Raw genomic sequence first — 7659 nt, forward strand, 5'->3', positions numbered from 1 at the left:
TCACATGGTGAATCAGACTGTTGTTCTGCCTTTCGCCACTAGATGTCGTGTGAATACAGTTAGTGATGTTTCCTTGCCAGATTTCAGCAGACATTTAATTAAGGGATTATTACTTTGACTTCCTGTTGTAATAATTAAGCTTCTTGCTTAATTATTCAAACTATTCTATAAATTGATTGAAAAAAATGAATTGTCTAATGTAGGAAACTAAGAACTGCTGGGGCCATCCTTTTAAAAACTGACCTAGTTCATGTTACGATAAATCATGCTTGATTAACCTTGATTTAGTTTATATAATGCACCAAGCTGATTGTCATAATTCATCTTGGTCACCTATAAAGATCCACAGCTCGTAACCCTGTATCCCAAAAGACTCACAATCTAAACTTTGACAAAGAGGAAGGAGCAGGAAGGTATAGAAAAATGGTGCATAATTTGAACTCAGTGCAGACCTTTGCACAGTTATTCAGAAGAGAGTTCTGCAGTATTTAACTTTGTGTTAAGTTTGTGTTTAATATGCATATAGAGGGCAACTGGCCCAAAGTCACCCATCCGATTCGCATACGAAAGGCGGGACTTCAGTTCACTGTCTCTGATGATTGGCCCAAAGTCACCTAACCGGCTTTCATCTCCAAGGCAGGACTAGAACTCACCATCTCCTGATGATTGGCCCAAAGTCATCCAGCTTGCTTTCATGCCTAAGGCAGGACTAGAACTCCCTGTCTCCTGGTGATTGGCCAGCTTTCATGGCTAAGGTGGGACTAGAACCCAGAGTTTCCCACCTTCTAGCCTGGTGCCATAACCACTAGACCAAACTGCTTCTCCAAAAGGCCGACGTAATTATTTTTTTTTCCAGAATAAGAGGTAGTTTAGTTGTTTTAATTCCTATCCTGCTGTATGGCACCTTCATAGCTGTGATCACGTGCAAGACGTTTGGGCGTTTTCACTGCATTCTTCTTGACTGGAGGTCTCTCACAAAGAACAATGGCTGTTTTCAAGCACAACACACTCATTGTGATTTGGCCAAACATTGGGCTACTGTGTGGATCTGCAGGTGGCTGGGTTAGATGATCTCCCAGGGCCCTTCAGTTCTACAAGTTGTGCTGGGTGTTGTGCAGAACTGGCCTACACACTGACGTGGCTTCAAGAGGCTAGATTCCCAGCTAACTTTGTACCAATTTTAGGAAGTCCTTGACTTACAACCGCTTGTTGGTCCAAAGTCTAGAGAAAAGAAGGACGAGGGGGGACATGATAGCAACCTTCCAGTATTGGAGGAGCTGCCCCAAAGAATTACCACCAAGGAGTATCCCTACAAGAATCTTTGGGTGCCTGTCGTATTTTTTAATAGATCCCTTATGCTACAGCCCTCTTCCCCTGCTGAGAGCAGACCACAACTTCCATGGTCCCCAGTCTGTTTGAGATCAAGTGACCCGGGATGCTGCAACTGTCGTAAATGTGAGCCAGTTGCCAAGTGTCTGAATTTTGATCACGTGACCCACGGGGACGCTGCAACCGTCATGTCCCTTTTTTCAGTACCTTTGAAACTCTGAGCGGTCAGTAAACGAATGTTGTAAGTCAAGGACTACCTGTGTAGGAATGGAGGGATGGTGCTATGGTTTACTTGTTGAGCTTAGATTAAATTGCCGTTTAAGGATTTGGACAGCACCCGTCAGAGGAAGGCTGGGGAGGGATGCGAGAGGGCTGTCACGTTCCCATTGCCTGCCTATCTGAAGCGCGTTCCGTTAACCACGATCTCAAGGTACTGCGTGAGTCCAGGGATGTGTTAAGCCACCTTTGGTTTGTTTGTTGAGCTTCTCCCGGTCAATCGCAGTTGGAGGGTTTGGACAGCCCAGGCCGGCTGACCAGAGCCATGACGCGCTGAACCCGGCCCGAGGAAGGTTTGGGGAGGGGGCGTCACGTCCGCAGGGCAAGCCCGGCTGCTGCAGCGCCTTAACCATGATCTGCTTCTGGCTGAGCGCTCCCCCCGAGGGGGCTTGTCCGTGGCTGCCCCCACCGAGCTGGCGCATCGTCTGCGCTTTTGCAAAAGCGAGTCCGGATCAAGTGCGCTCCGCTCCCGAGCCAGGCTAAGGAGGGCTTTGGCGCTAAGCCCCCTCCGCCAGCCCCCTCCCCAATATCTTTCCCCGAGCTGCTGCCTGTCCTCGGAGCCCCAGGGGTCGCGCTTCAGGCTTGCAAAAGGCGCTGCCGCCTGGCTCAACCCATCTAGGGAGGGTGGGTGGGTGGGTGGGAGGGAGAGGGTGCCACCGACCCCCTCTCGCGCTTGCGCAATCCCCGGAGCCCCCTGCTCGTCCTCCTCTCTCTTTTTTTCCCCTCCTCTCTGCACACCCGCTCCTTCTCTCCCCCCCCCCGGCGCATGCGCGCTCTCCCCTTCCCCCTCCCCGAGCTGTCAAGCTCCCCCCTCCCTTGGCCAAGACTCCGGAGTTGCTGCTTGAGCCATTTTTTCTTCTTTCTTGCTCCGGACGGAGGAAGCGATGGGCAGATAGCGAGTCTGGGGCTTTGGGGGGGGGCAGGCGGGAGGCAGACAGAGCAACGGACAGACCAGGCGGGGGCGAAGCCCCTTTTCCCTCTCTGCCTCCGGCTTGCAATTGGCCAGCCTATGCCAGTTGGGCAAACGCCTTGGAAGGGGGCTCGCCTCCGACTGGGGGAGGCGGGAGCGAGAAGCAGGGGCTGAAGACCCCCAGAGCCTGCCTTCGCTCCAGCCCGGCCGCTGTCCGGGACCCGCCGCAGCTGCTGGCACCATGAATTGGGGCACCGAACTGTGGGTAAGTCGGAGTGCCCAGGGCTTTAGCCTGGCTTGGGGGAGGGGGGGGGCTTTCCCCTTCCCCTCCCGAGGGGGTCGCGCCTCGCTCAGCCCCTCCGCAGGCCGGGATCCGCCGATGCGCAAACTTCCCCGGGCGAAGAAAACGAGGAACGCGGGGGTGGGGTGGAGGGGAGCGAAATGAGATTATTATTATTATTATTTTCATATTTCCTCCGCTGCGTTTTTCTCCTGGGATTTTCCGGGAGAGAAAAAAAAAATAACGGTTTGCAAACGTTGGCCGGGCACCTCGTGGTCTTTTGCAGCCGATCCTTTTCCTCCTTCATGGTTAAAATGCAGAAATTTGCAGAAATTTGCGCGGAGGTGGGGGGGGGGGTTGGCGCAGCTTCTGGGGAAAGGGGGTGTCCGGCGAGGCGCGTGTGCCCCATCGGCTCGTTTGTAATTAATCTGTGTTTTTTTTTTTGGTTTTTTTTCACTGATGCAATCGCGAACGAAACGAGCCTCGGTGGGTTGAAGCGGCCGAGGCAAAAAAAAAAAAAATCGCATTTCTCAACAGGAGAACGGAAATGTTTTAAGCCCAGCCGCCTTTAGTGGAGGAGGAGAAGGAGAAGAAGAAGAAGAAGGGCTGGGGTGGTGGGGCGTGGAAGCGAAGTCAGAGAAGGCAGCCCTGAGAAACAGGACAGAGAGCTGGGGAACCTTTCTGGGGAGGGGTGGTGGTAATTATTCCCACCCACCCACCCCCGAAAAAAAATCTGCTTTCTTGCTTGGCTAACATAAAAAAAAAAAAATCAAAATGGTTTGATATTTCTGCTTGGTGATTTCAGCCAAGGACTATCTGGAGAGAGAAGCTATCTCTTGTTTTTGCGATTTATTTTCAGACAGGGGTCTTAGAGGCAGGCACCTCCCATTCCCCATGTTTTCCAACCGCTTCTCCTCTGTCCCCCGCCCCCCTTGCAGTGGCTTCACTAATTCCTGAATTAATGCCTCCCCCCCCTTTGATTCCAGCCACCAGCGCTGCCTCATCAAAAAAAAAAAAAAAAAAGAGCTAACCAGGTTTAGCTAAAATGGTGTGAATGCAACCTCTTAAGATTTTCAAAGGGGCAGGGACGGCCTCATCCTGGAGGTACCTTTGACTGGTGGTGCTGAGAGCTGTCTGGAGGGAAGAGAAAGGCTTAAATCGTTTTTATTTAATGGGGGAAAAAGATGTACTTATTTATTTCTGGCTTCTGTCTTTTCTTTTTTCATGATGTGGATCAGCTTGCCTTTACGAGATCATGTCCGTCCATCCATCTTTTTTTTTGCTTTTACAAGATGTTTCTGGAATCTCTGACTGTTTTGCCCACCATGTAAATGAGTTCAAGGCTCTTTGGCTGCTCTTTGATGACAATCCCCTGACTTTCAGAATTAAGCTGGGGGGTCCTTTCCTCTTCCAACCACAACCGAACCCCCAAACTGCCAGCCTCGCCTTGGCCTCTTGTGTGAATTCAACCCGCGTGGCTATGTAAACCCAGAGATTTTGAGTGAACCACAACTTAAGTATGGGTGTGTTTTTGTGAACATAGGAGTGGTGCTCACTCAACATGTTTTATCTATTTCTGCAGTAACAGTTTCCATGTTTGCACGAGATAGTAACCTAATCGAATTGTTTGAGTAGCTAGAAAAAATACAAACGGTTAAAATGAACCGAGATAGTAAGGATATTGTGTGAAGGCTGCCAGTTTTTAACTGGCCTAATAAGCTTTTCTTCCTGGCAAATTGGACAGAAAAGCAAAAGAATTTTAAGGAAGAATGACATTCATGACGAAGAAGAGTGCCTTTTGGCTTCCTGTTTCTGTTTGACTCACATTTTCACTGGGGAAGGGAAAAAAAACACACATAAAAGCAACTTTTTAGTTGTGATCAATGAAGGAAAGGGAAAATGGGGGGTTGATGCTTGCATAGTTCATTCACGTAACTTTCTTAACTGTCGGAAGATTGAAAGGAAAGGAAGATTGGAAAGGAAAGGGAATTGGACTAGAAGACCTCCACGGTCCCTTCCAACTCTGTTATTCTGTCGTAGTTTTATGCACGTTTAAAGCTTTACAGTGGATTTGGGAAGAAAACCCCATTTTTGCCTCAAATGTGAAATTAAATAAAACCAGTCACTGGTTGGATATATTAATCTCATCAAGGCCATGTTTATTTTGGATTGTTGGAGGAACGTAGTGGCCTACTGTGCTCATACCAATAGGCCATAATTAGTGGCTTATAAACAAGGTCCAAAACCAAAATTGTTTTTGGCTAAAGAGTAGATGAAAATTCAGCCTGGAAGTTGAGCACGCTGTCATTGCTTGGCTCAGTGCACAAACCAAACCGATGTGAGGTTTGGGTAACAACTGTGTGAAGCAAACTCTGGTTTAGTGTAACAGGTGGCCCAGCTAGGCAACATCATCGGGGCTAATGAGTGTGGGGTTTGCTCCCCTTTTATATGCAGCAGCAGCAGCAGCTCTGATCTTGCTTCTGCCGTTGCATGACCCAGCTAGGGAACACCATCAGTGCTAGTGAGTGTGCCTTTTTCCTTGTGTATGTACAGCAGCTCTGAATTTGCTAGTTTTCTGGCAGACGTTTCATTACCCAGCTAGGTACCATCATCAGTGCTAGGAGGGAATGGAGTTTTTGGAGGAGGAGGAGGACTTGTGGAGTCTTTGGTGCTCTCTGAGCTTGGTTGCTTCCTTGTAGACGTTTCTTGACCCAGCTAGGTACCGTCCTCAGTGCTAATGAGTGTGACTCGCTCCCTTTTATATACAGTAGCTCTGAGCTGGATTGTTTTCTTGCAGGCGTTTCATTACCAGACCAGGTACCTCCATCAGATGCTTTTTTCCCCCCTTGTTGACTTCTAAAAGTCCTTTGGAGAGATGTGGCTTCCATCTGCTGCTGAGCACAATGTCTTTTAAGATCGTGATGCTGCCGTGTTACTTTTCCCTGTTAGACACTGTGGAGCAAAGGAGAAATTGCTACTCTCTCTGTATTGTTTAGGAAAACTGAGCCCACGGATTTCCTTTGGCATTATGAAAAGGAGCAAAGGATTTTGAAACTGAACCCTCACTTTGGCTACCGTCCAGATGTGAAAGGAGACTCCAGGTTCCTGTCCTGAGCTTTGGAGAGGTCCAGCATGCCTTGACCAGGGCCAACCAACTTTCAATTGAAGAGAGGCGAGGTCTACAACGCAGGTGGTGCATTTCCAGCTTAGAGGCGAGGGGGTAGCCTGCAACCCCAAATAATCAAGGGGCCGGTCTCGCAGAACGTCAGGCTGTTTCAGAAACTGGAAAGATCGGAGAGTTGCTGAATCGTTGTGCAATCACTCCTGCTTTGCAGGAGTCCGACGGCTCGGCTTTGGAGTAAACAGCTAATTACCAAGATGATGGTCCCTTTGAAGGAGATCCTGTGGTATTCACTAAATGAGAGAAGCGAACGGCTGGATGATGCTACGTCTGCCGGTTGCTTAGGCAATTGAGGCATGGAGGGGATGGTCTGCGATAGGGTGAACTCTAACCTTGCTCCTCAGAATAAGACGTACAGTAGAGACAAGTCCTCGACTTACAACAGTTCGTTTAGTGACCGTTCAAAATTACAAAAAGGGACTTATGACTGTTTTTCAGTTATAACCTTTCTTGCATCCTCGCGGTCACGTGACTGAAATTCAAAAGCTTAGCAACTGGTTCATATTTATGACGGTTGCAGTGTCCAGGGACATGTGATCCCCCTTTGCGACCATAATCCATCAATGCACCTTCTGTCTCCCTCAGGGCAGGAGGAGTGAACCCTTGAGTAACTCAGACCAGCCTTTACCTTACTCTCTAACGTCCTTTCACCACCCACCTTGACGTCCAGCGGAGAAGTCAAAAGTTGCTGTTTTTTTTCCCTCCCTTGGAAATAAACCATCCCAGCTCTCGTTCTAATGATAGACCTCAGCAACTTGTGGCTGCTGTGTGTGTGTATTTGTGGTTATGGAAGGCAGCCTTTCCTCTGGCTAGTCTTGGAAGTGCTGGCAGGTGGCGTTGTGCTGAATCTTTAATTTCGTACAACTGGAAGAGAGACGGGGTGATTCCGTCTTCGGTGCCATGAAGTGCTTAAAAACTCAAAACTCCATCCCTGGAGGCTTTTAAGAAGAGACTGGACAGCCATTTGCCTGGAATGGGAAAGAGTCTCCTGCTTGAACAAGGGGTTGGACTAGAAGACCTCTGAGGTCCCTTCCAACTCTATTATTCTACGTTCTACTTTGCCCCTTGAAAAGCGAAGGTTGAATTTTCCCTCCAAACTGCCAATACAGATTTTCTCATAAATAGGGTCTCCTGCTTGAGCAGGGGGTTGGACTAGAAGACCTCCAAGGCCCCTTCCAGCTCTGTTACCTGCTTCTATTAAAGTCTCTCTTGGCTTCCAACTCTGTTATTCTCTTTTTGTTAACGGCGCTTTAACTCTTAAGCCACCATTGGCTGGATTCATAAGTAAACTTTCTTCTGGTTTAATGACCTAGCCCAGGGGTAGGCAACCTTGGCTCTTTTATGACTCGTGGACTTCAACTCCCAGAATTCCTGAGCCAGCATAGCTCAGCTTGGAAACCTCTCCCTTTCCCCTCAGCATGGCTGGCTCAGGAATTCTGGGAGTTGAAGTCCACGAGTCATAAAAGAGCCAAGGTTGCCTACCCCTGACCTAGCCCCATTTGGCCTAAGCTTGCCTTTGAGTCGGATTTGAGTTGTTGGGGGTAGCCAGATGGAAAGTGTTGCTAGTTTCTTTTTCGTGGGTATTTTCTCTTTTCCTAGTCTAGCCTACAGCTCTAGGGTTTCATAAGGTGTCCCATCCCCTCTTCTGACCAGTTTGAGACCCGTGCTGTGTTTGTGGGTCAT

Source organism: Protobothrops mucrosquamatus, unplaced genomic scaffold (genome assembly GCF_001527695.2).
Source record: "Protobothrops mucrosquamatus isolate PMUCROS unplaced genomic scaffold, P.Mucros_1.0 scaffold1122, whole genome shotgun sequence".
NCBI classification, from domain to species: Eukaryota; Metazoa; Chordata; class Lepidosauria; order Squamata; family Viperidae; genus Protobothrops; species Protobothrops mucrosquamatus.